Source organism: Condylura cristata, unplaced genomic scaffold (genome assembly GCF_000260355.1).
Source record: "Condylura cristata isolate star-nosed mole 26May11 unplaced genomic scaffold, ConCri1.0 scaffold00002, whole genome shotgun sequence".
In the NCBI taxonomy this organism is placed as follows: domain Eukaryota; kingdom Metazoa; phylum Chordata; class Mammalia; order Eulipotyphla; family Talpidae; genus Condylura; species Condylura cristata.
Genome location: NW_004567103.1, coordinates 5,827,655 through 5,837,867, shown reverse-complemented (window position 1 = coordinate 5,837,867; position 10,213 = coordinate 5,827,655).

Sequence of the window (10,213 nt, the reverse complement as noted above, 5' to 3'; positions counted from 1 at the left end):
AGCGCTGTGGAAATTCAAAAAGCACTTGGAGGTCCCCAGGTTTGGCCTCTGGAAGAAGACCTGAGCTGGCATCTGTGTGGGTTGCTGGTGACAATTTGGTTTGGGGAAAAGTCAGCTCGTTTCTGTATCTCCTGGTGTCCTGTTTGAGAGATGGGTAATAGCAGTATGGATCTCGCAGAATTGTTGAGAGCTCAGTGAGATGAGTAGGTGACAATGCATCAGAAGGTGGAGTGCTCTAGAAGTGCCAATTATTACGTCCTGGATGCTCAGTGCCCAAACTATACACTCATTTCAAATCAACCTGGTGTGTATGAACACCTTCTCTGTAGGAGATACAAAGAATAGGAAGCTAAGAGCTGTGACCTTGCTCTCTGAGAACCTTTAATCTAGAGGCTATGTTAAGGAGTGCAGTGAGTTCAATCATGTTTACTTCGTCAATCTGGAAAAGCAGCGTATCACATGCTGGCTTCCTCATCTGTGAAATAAGATGATATGCTTGAAATATCCAGTCAGACCAAAGGCTTGGTAAGTGATACCTTTCCAAGGAGGGAGAAAAGTGCCCACTTGGTATCACAAGAGCTTCAGTTGATAAACAAGAGCCATTATATCTGGTTGGGGAGTGCTAAAGAGGCTTTGAAGAGCATGAGTCTGACCAGAGACTTGAAAGATAAGTGATTCCTGAGTGTGAAGACTGATAGCAAAGGCTAAAAAGCACCCACACTTTACATGGATGCTCTCAGAGCTCACTCACCGAAACGTGGCTAGTGTTGCTCCAGCTTACCAACAAGAAGATGGAGGAGCCTCGTCCCAAGCCCCACAGATGGTGAAGGGCACAGCAGGGTCTAGATCAAAGCAGTTCGGTGACTGCGCCCGCCCGGTTACAACCATGGAATAGAATGGAACTGGGAGGGGGCGGTTTACAAGGAATGGGGGAGCAGAGGAGATGACTGGAAGACCTAGGGTCACCCTCTCCTGAGAACAGATCACATAAAGAGAAGGAGGTCCCGGCTGAAAGAACTGTGTAACGGAGGAAGTTTAGGGATGGACATGCAAGTGTGGCAGGGCTGTCACAGAGGCCGGACAGAGGCCCCAGCAGTGGCCTCCGCTGGGCCCAGGTAACGCCTGGGCAAGTGGCAGAACAAGACTGTGGAGTTTGCAGGCCAGGTATAAACATGTAGCTTGGGTGACCCACATGGTGCAGGAGTTCCTCCCCGCTGCTCCCCTCAGCAGGGAACTTCGTCCATCTGCCTGTTCTGCTCCCCATTCTGTCTCTGGTGAATCCTCTCATGGCCTGTACCCCAGTTCTTGCATACATTCATGCATAAATCTTTAAAGGAAACCAAGAGTCTGGCCTTCTCAGCCCACAAAATGCTGCTGACCCTTAGCTTTCAGCAGTCTTTGGTGCTGCCTCTCTCAGGCCTGAGCAGCCACAGGGAATCTTTTCAAAGGTTAGACTTGTACCGTGTGTAAGCTCGCATGGTAGAATGCAGTGTGGACATATTTAATTAATCACACCAGCCTCTAGACATACAGCGAACAACAACGCTTTACAGCGCAAGCCACCACCAAGGTGGCATTTTTCGTGTGTGTCTCCTTTGTCATGTCATTTTGCATAAGGGGTTCCCTCAACTCTTGTCAGATTTTGAGTTTTATACACACAATTTCCTGGAGCCACAGTGTCCGGCTCTCCTCGGTGGAAGTGAGATGTCTGTGCACAGCTCCGTAGACTGAGCACTGAGAGACCAGATCACTTCCTGGGGTTCCATTGGTGGGATCGTGTCATTCACTGGTCCTCCGTGACGCTGTCTTGCTGTCACTTCTGGCCTGTCATTTATTAACATCCAGAGAGCATGTCTCTCGGAGGCTTGCTGGCTCTTAATCACATGACTCACCTCCACCTGTGAGGTTAGCGTCACTGAGAGGTAATTAGCACAAATTATTCCCCCACTCAGTCTTGAGAGCCCCATTCCTTTGCCAAAATAGGACTTTGGACTTCCTTGAACCTGTCTGTCTTCTCTCCAGCGAAGGGAAGCTGCATGTTCTCCTAGCAGTTTGCTTCCAGCCAGAAAGACCCAATGAACAGCTATAACCTTGTTAAGGAAAAAATTTTGTATGTTATTTCAAAAAATGACTGGGAAGACCATGCCATCAGACCTGCCAGTTTTGCTCCTATTGTTATAGGGCAGGAAGGGGACAACCCTGAGCCCCCAAACCTGCCTGCTCTAAATGGGTTCTGCCATCTGCCACATCAAGATAAAACATATAACACCTTTACTGGAAAGGAACTTTAATGCAATCAGTGTGCAATACAGAAAAGACACAGAATATAGTTTCTAAATTAGGCGCCCAAAGGTACTCATCCCCTCATGGGTAAAAGCCCACCCAAACGGGATTGGCCCAAAGCCAGGCCTGGAAGCCCTTCACAGTCTAAAGCACCTCCCAGCGGGGAACCATAGAAAAGTGTCAGAAATAGCCAGACAAGTCTGGGAGGAAAAGAACAAAATCAAAACCAAGGTAAACACTGCCATAGTTTAAATAACACGGCCTCCCCACAGGTCTCTCACCCACATGTTTCACCCAGTCCGGGACCAAGAGACAAGAGCCGCTTCTTCCCATGTCTCTGCTCCCTGGGCTTCCCTCAGGTCTCCTTCTGGCCTCCATCCTGTCTCCTTCCTCCTCAGTCTCCTCTCCAGATTCTTCTCCCTGCTCAGCTCCACCACCCCTTTGATGGGGTCAGGGAACATGGAACCTCCCCTTTTCCTAGGGAACCCCCTTACACTATCAAAGTGCTTGACCCTCCATGAATAGATACAAAGCAGAGAAGTAAATGCTGTCGTAGAAAAGGCCTTCATCGGTGTTCAGACTTTTCTGCCCGTGGATTCCCCTTCCTCCCATTTCCTTCCTTCAGAAACTCTTTCAAGGTGACTCTTACAGCTGCAAGTTAGCAGTCATCTCAGAACCAAGGCTTTCACTCACTCATCAACCATTTCCACATCAAATATTAGGTGACCACCTATGAAGGTTCAATGCACTTGGAGCACACTCAGAAAAAAAAAAAATCAAACAAACAAACAAAAACCGGGAAAACAGGGCCTCCCTGGCAACACAGGGGTTAGATCTCAGTGTTACCAAGCTAACGCCAGCCACTGTGGCCTGAGTTCGATCCCTGGCCAGAGAGCTGACCCACACTGCACAGCAGGTCTCTCCTGTCTTGCCCACTGCTCCCCTCGGCAGTGTATTTCAGTAGATCCAGCTGTTCTGTTCCCCACTCTGTCAGTCTCTGGCCTCCACTCTAGTTCTATGTAAAAATAAGAAACAAATCTTAAAAACAAAAAACAGGAAAACTTTCCTGTCGTCCTGGAGCTCATATTCTATTGGGAGATAGTTAGATAATCAGTAGTCAACATGATAAGGAAGAGCAATGTGATATTTAGGCTGCTCATAAATGCCCTGGAAAAAATAACTACAGAAGTAAAGGGGAGTCAGTAACATGGAGTGTGGGGGCTTGGGGCGAGTGGGTGTTCTTACTAAGTAGCGTCACTCAGCTAGACCCTGCTAGAGAGAAAGTGAGATGAGAGAAGGAGGTAGCCAAGCAAATACCTGGTTTAAGCAAGGCAGGAGCCAGTTGTCTTGAGATGTGGCAAGAAGGCCAGAGCCGTGAGCAAACAGAAGGATGAGCCTGGAAGAAGAGGAGGGCGAGGGGGTGGAGGGTGGTTGCAGGACTTTGAACATGGTCACTGTTTCAAGGACGTCTCCAGAAATTGGGAATCAATCAGTGGAGTGTGGAAGCAGGGGCAGCATCTGACTTCCCAAAGTCACGTCAGAAACCTTGTTTTATGGAAACCTTGTTTTCCACTAGACTTAGACCCACAAAACCTGCGCAGTCCCTGCCTCCCTCTCCATGTCCTGCACAGAAACTCACTCTTCTCTCCAACACAGACCTCTCCCTCCAGGGAGGAACATGGTGTTCCCTAATGTTCCTCTGGTATTTCTCTTGGGGGCCAGTGTGGTGATATCACAGATGACAAGCCACGGTCAAAAACAAGATGGAGAGCTCCAGAAGCAGTTCCGGAATGTTGGCTGATGCAAGCACAGCTCAGTAAAGGAAGCTCCCAGCACCCAGCATGAGGCTGTCTCACCAGCGGAACTGCTGCCTGGCTTGGCCCTGCTCTCCAGAGTGAGGAGGCGCAGATGCCTTGCTGTTGCCTTTGAACTTCCCCACGCAGCCTAGACTGTGTCTGTTCATTTCCCCCTTCCTCAAACTCTCACCTTCTTAGAGGTATAGTCAGAGCGAGAAAGAAATCACTGAACAAAAAAGGGTATAAAAAAATCAAGACACAATACCTGTGTGCAGTAGACTGGACGGGAAACTTCTGAAGACCTGTCTTCATTGCCTATGTAGACATAAGTAAGGGATAAGCAGGAAGCTTAGGGTTCTTAGTCATTTCACATGACTGAGAAGCAGGAGCACAGCTATTAGAAGAACTCCTCAGAGAGATTTTTGGCCTAGAAAGACAGGTCTCTAGGCCCCCGCTGAACCAAGTAAAGCCATCACAAGATTTTTTTGTTTTTTGTTTTTTTAAAATTTTATAACAGTTTATTTTTACATCATTTTGTACATTTTTTTCCCCATCTCAATTGTAATCCCCGCGGGTTTCCCATCACCAAGTCACCCGTGTGCCATCACCATAATCCCGTGCATTTCCCTCCCCACCCCCCCGTTTTTGACCCCATTCCCCACTCCACCCCCACAGAATGTCTCTGGTATATGGTTGTTCATTATTCTTTTTATTTTCTCGCCTGTCCATTATACTCCGGCTATGAGTGAAACCATCTGGTATTTTTCTTTCTCTTTCTGGCTTATCTCACTAAGCATGATGTTTTCCAGCTCCATCCAAATTGCTGCAAAAGACATGTGTTTCTCTTTTTTGGTTGCTCAGTAATATTCCATTGTATACATGTACCACATTCTTTTTTGTTTTTTTAAAGATTTATTTATTTATTCATACAGAACTAGGGTATAGGCCAGAGATGCGGAGGGTGAGAGGATTCACCAGGGATAGAGTAGGGTGCAGAACAGGCAGATTGACGAAGTACACTGCTGAGAGGAGCAGCGGGCGGGTCAGAAGAAGTCTGCCGCACCATGTGGATCTTCTCCGGGGCAGGCAGGGATCAAACTCATGCGGAAGTGGCTTAAGCTTCTTAGTGCAGTGCTTTAACCCACTGCGCCACCAGGGAGGGCCTGTACCACATCTTTTTTATCCAGTCATCTACTTTTGGGCATTTGGGCTGCTTCCATGTTTTTCCAATTGTAAATAAAGCAGCAATAAACATGGGGGTGCAGGTATCTTTTTCAATCAGTGTTTTTGTGGCCATCACAAGTTTTAATGGGACCACGGCGACACAGCCCATCACAACAGACTAGAAGCGTTATTGGATGGTCATTTTTCCGTAAGAGGCAAATAGGTGCATTGCCAACTGGGTAATGATGTCTGGAGAGCTGAGCTGTGGAGGGTGCCAGGGCCACACCTCGTGTGGGTTTGGAAATGATTCCCTGTGATGAGCAATGGCCGTTCCGGGCTCGGGCCCCTAGTTGACCTGGGTCTGTTGCCTTCACATCTGTCTGCTCGGAAACCATCTTAGGGAGGCGAGATGCAATTCTATTTTTAATAGGCCAGAAGAGGACATTATATAAACTTCTTTCACAAATGCAAAGATTGCTACTTAAAATAATTTCTCCCTGCATTTTCCAAGGCCTGGTCACTTTATGAAAAGTTCTTTCTCTTTAGCCCTGTCCTTGGTGGGGCTTGGAGATGCACCACGTCCCTGGAGCACCCTGGTGCTCCAGCACCGTCTGGCCAGGGGACAACTCTGGGCCCTCCCTCTCCTCTGACCATTGACTCCTTCTATCCGGGGCTGCTCTTCCCTAGATACTTCACCCCCACCTTCATCTCCCTTGTTGGCAAACTGGGGTGTCAGACCAAGGCATCAGAGTCTCAGAGAGAGGGTGGGTCACGGGCCACCTGGATTCTTGTTCTGACTCTGTCCCCAGCTTCTTCAGACAATTTTTGGGTTTCCTCAGACAATTTTCTGTTCTCATTTATAACAGGAGGGGATTTTAAACCCGAGGGCGAGTCTGAGAGTGTACGTGTTCTGTTCCTAGCTTAAACAGCTATGCTCAGATTCTCAACGGAGGCTATCACCCCCAAACTGCTGAGAGTCCTTGGCCTAGGGGTTTTCGAAGATTCTTTCAATTTGAAACTTTATATGTGAAGATCCCTTTTCATAGCCATGCTCATAGCTGGAAGAGCAGGCAAAGCCTCTTCAAATGGCAACATCCGTTACAGAGAGTGGACCCATATTACATTAATGGACCCCTAGTAATCAGATTTGTAGACGATGACAAAGTAGATGACATGTAACTGGCCTGAGAAAGAGGAAGTGGGTTCTTAAAATTACTCTAAAAGCCTGCACGCTATGAATCAGTGGACATGGTGCTAGAGTATTTCCTTGTCTTTTAATGGGTATAAATCAGAAGCACTGCTCATGGGTGACAGGTCCCCGTGGCCCCCAGGACTGTACAGCATGGTCCTGACATGGTCCACAGCTGCCAGGCTCCCAGCAAGATTCCAGAAGGCTGGCGCTGCCACGAAAATGGTTTAGCCACAGCTACCAGTGTGGTTACCACTCACTGATGAAATTCTCTGGGTAGGTGTCTAATGGCGCACAGTGAGAGGCCGTGTGGCTCAGACACCGGCTGGGGTGGACACTGGGGCTTCACTCACTGGCTGTGTTAGTCACCCAGGGCTGCGGTTGTGCATTTTCACACAGGTCTGGATGCTCTCAGTTCTGGAGACCAGAACTCTGGGATCAAAGGCTCGGCAGGGCCAGGCTCCCTAGGAAGGTTCTAGGGAAGAATCTCCTTTTGCTTCCGGTTCCTGGTGGCCCTGGACTTTCCCTGACTGGTGGAGCGTTTCTCCCATCTTTGCCTCGGGCGTCACATCTGTGTGTGTCCTGTCTTCTTGTGAATTGAATTAGGGCCAGTCTCTAAATCAGAATGCTTTAAGAAAAAAAAAAAGATTTATTTATTTATTCATACAGAACTGGGGTACAGGCCAGAGGCTTAGGGGCGGCGAGAGGCTTCACCAGAGACAGAGCGGGGAGCAGAACAGGCAGATCGACAAAGTACACTGCTGAGGGGAGCAGCGGGGTTGAGGGGGAGGGGAGTCAGGAGAGGTCTGCATGTGGCTCACCTCCTGGGCAGGGATCAAACTCGCAATGAAGCGGCTGTGGCTACCTTGCAGTGCTGCGTCCTAACCCACTGCACCACCAGGAAGGGCCCTAAATCAGGATGCTTTTATCATGAGGTCCCCAACTAGTTAACTTTTCCAAAACCCTGTGTCTAAATAAGGTCACCTTCTGTGTTTCTGAGGAGTTGGTAGTTGGGTGGACGGCAACAACAACAAAACCTGAGCATGTGCTTTTGGATAACTTAGGACCTTAGGAAACACACAAAAGTGCACGGACAGCCAGTGCCCACACGTACATGCCTGCACACACTTTCTCATGCACTGGCTGGATGGTAGGGAGGTGGCTCCATGGAAGAGAGGGGATGTGGTCACAATGGTTCACACTTGCAGTGTGCTTACTATTTACCAGCGTCTGTCGAAGGGCTTTCTGCATCCTTGCGGCAGCCTTCTGGAGTCCATGGCATGATTGCCCCCACTTTACGGGAAAGGAAAAGGAGGCTCAGGAAGTAGAAGCGACTTGCTCCAGCTCCGAGCAGAGAGCCGGCACTGGGGTCCAGACCGAGTGACTCAGAAACTCTCCCATGTGGTTTCTTCTTGCGCAGGTGCACAGAGGGACGAGGGCCTGATCAAAGAAACCCGCCACCACTTCCTAGACACTCGGGCAAAGGCCCTCCGCCGGCCCCTCGGCATGGAAACCATAGATGAGCAGGAAGCTACTCCAGTTAGGCGTGTTTGGGGTATTTCATCTGCAGAATCTACTGAGCTGGATGTTGCCAGATATTTACTTAGAACAATTAAAAACCAGTAGGGGCTGAGGAGGGAGGGTACGTTGCTGTCAGCCTCTGCACTGCTCAGACCTCAGGGGATTTCAACCAGCCTGCAGCTTCCTTGTCAAAGCCCCTGTCTCCACTGGCTTCACTAGCAGGCAATTTCCAGCAAATTTCAGCTCAACTCCAGTTGTGGTAGACTTGGTGATTTACTAGCCACACCCGCCCTAGCAAAGAGGAAGGAAGAGCTAGCGGCTGAGCATAGGGTAGTCATCCTAGCGGGACTTACGGGACTTACGGGTCTTACGCCTATGCTAGGGGCTGGTGAGAATCATTTCTGACTTTCTGAATCATTAATAGCCCCAGGGCTGGGATGGTAACTGCTAACAAAGCAGTGGGTTATCTCTATAGTGAAAATGACTGTGGGTAAGTGTTTCTGTGAATTTCCCCAGACTTCCCCTTCTGCTGCGGGCTTTGCAAGGTGGCTTTGGGCACATCTGGGCACATCTGTGCCTCTTCGGGGAAAATTAATCTGTACAGCAGGGGTGATCGAAATGAGCAGTGGGACACTTTCCCTTGAGGAGGTTGGTGTATTTAACTTTTCAGGTAATTTCCCTTCTCAGAATAACTTTTCTGCAGACAGCAGGTGCCTCACATGCACAGCCTGACGCTCTGGGGTGAGATGGCATCCTCATAAAGCAGAATCCTGGGGCTCGGCAAGTCCTGTTACATCTCAGGGTGTGCAAGGGGCTCCCCCACCCCAGTAGATGAAGTCCAGGAGCATAAGCCGTTCCCAGCATCGCCTGCTTTCATGGAGGGTGGGGTGGGTGTACAGAACTTCCAATAGATAGGGTTATGCTGACTGTGGGGGTGCAATCATGGGCCCCCACATCAAACCGTTGGCCTGTGAACCGCCACCCCTCACTTGGCCAGGTCCCCCACACCAGAGCCTTAGCTTCTCCGTCTGTGAGAGGAGGGTAATGCCGAAAGCCTGGTTAGTAGAGTTTCTCTACAAATGTGCTTGGCTTCCAGGCTGGGGCTGGGCCCCAGGAGCCCCCGTCATCCCTCTGGGGATAAGAACAGTGAGTTCTGTGCGATCACTCCCATCTGTGGGGTTGGGGTACAGTTGCAACCTTCCAATGGGGTGCAAGAGAGCCCGCGTGCTGGGCTACCCCAGGAAGTGTAACAGGCCCTTACCAATCTGCTGGCATTTGGTGAGAAAGAAAAAAAGGAAGGCGCTGGGTAATTTTTAAGAGACCCGCTTTAAAAATGTCTCTGACTTGTTTGGGATGGAGAGCTGGTGGGTAGGTCCATTTTCCTTTTGGCCCTCAAGGCTTAGCTTGGGGTTTCTTTTCTGGAAACTAGCTTTCTCTCCCCACAGGACTGCTTTCTTTCCCGAGCCAGAAGGGAAGGTCCCCTTTCTCCTTTCAGTAACAGGCAAGAACAACAGTCTATTGACATGGTGAATGGGGCGTTTCTTCCTGCCAGAGTCCAGACCTTTCCGCTCTCCCCTGGCTTCCGAGGATGATGATTCAAGCTCTCTACCAGCGACTGGGGCATCCAAGATCCTTGATTCTGCCACAATTTGATCAAGGAAGGGAACCTGGAGGACGGAAACCTGTTTGGCCGCAGTCCCCAGCGTCCCTGTAATTTCGGACTCGACAAGCTTGGGGTCCCCCATCTCACCTTCTGTTAGGCCTGCTCTGCGCAGCTGGCCATGTCCTCGCCTTCAACGTGTTGCCTTCCCCTGCTTCATTTCCCGGGTCAGGTGGCACCCGCCACCTGTTTCTATTAGTATGTAATATTGTCTCCCACTACGCCAGGAGACTAGGGGTTCTGTCTTATGCAGTGCTAAGTCCCCCCAGAATCTGGGACACAGTGCTCAGTAAGCATCCAATGAATGAGTGAATGAATGAAGGCTGCAAGCTTCTAATTTCCCTCAAAAATCAGAAACTGTCTTGGCCCTCCCTGGTGGCTCAGCGGGTTAAAGCACTGCACTAAGAAGCTCAAGCCACTTCCGCATGAGTTCGATCCCCACCTGCCCCGGAAGAGACCACATGGTGGGCAGACCTCTCCTGACCTGCCCGCTGCTCCCCTCAGCAGTTCTGCCTGTTCTGCTCCCCACTCTGTCCCTGGTGAATTCTCTCACCCTCCTCATCTCTGGCCTGTACCCCAGTTCTGTATGCACAAATAAAT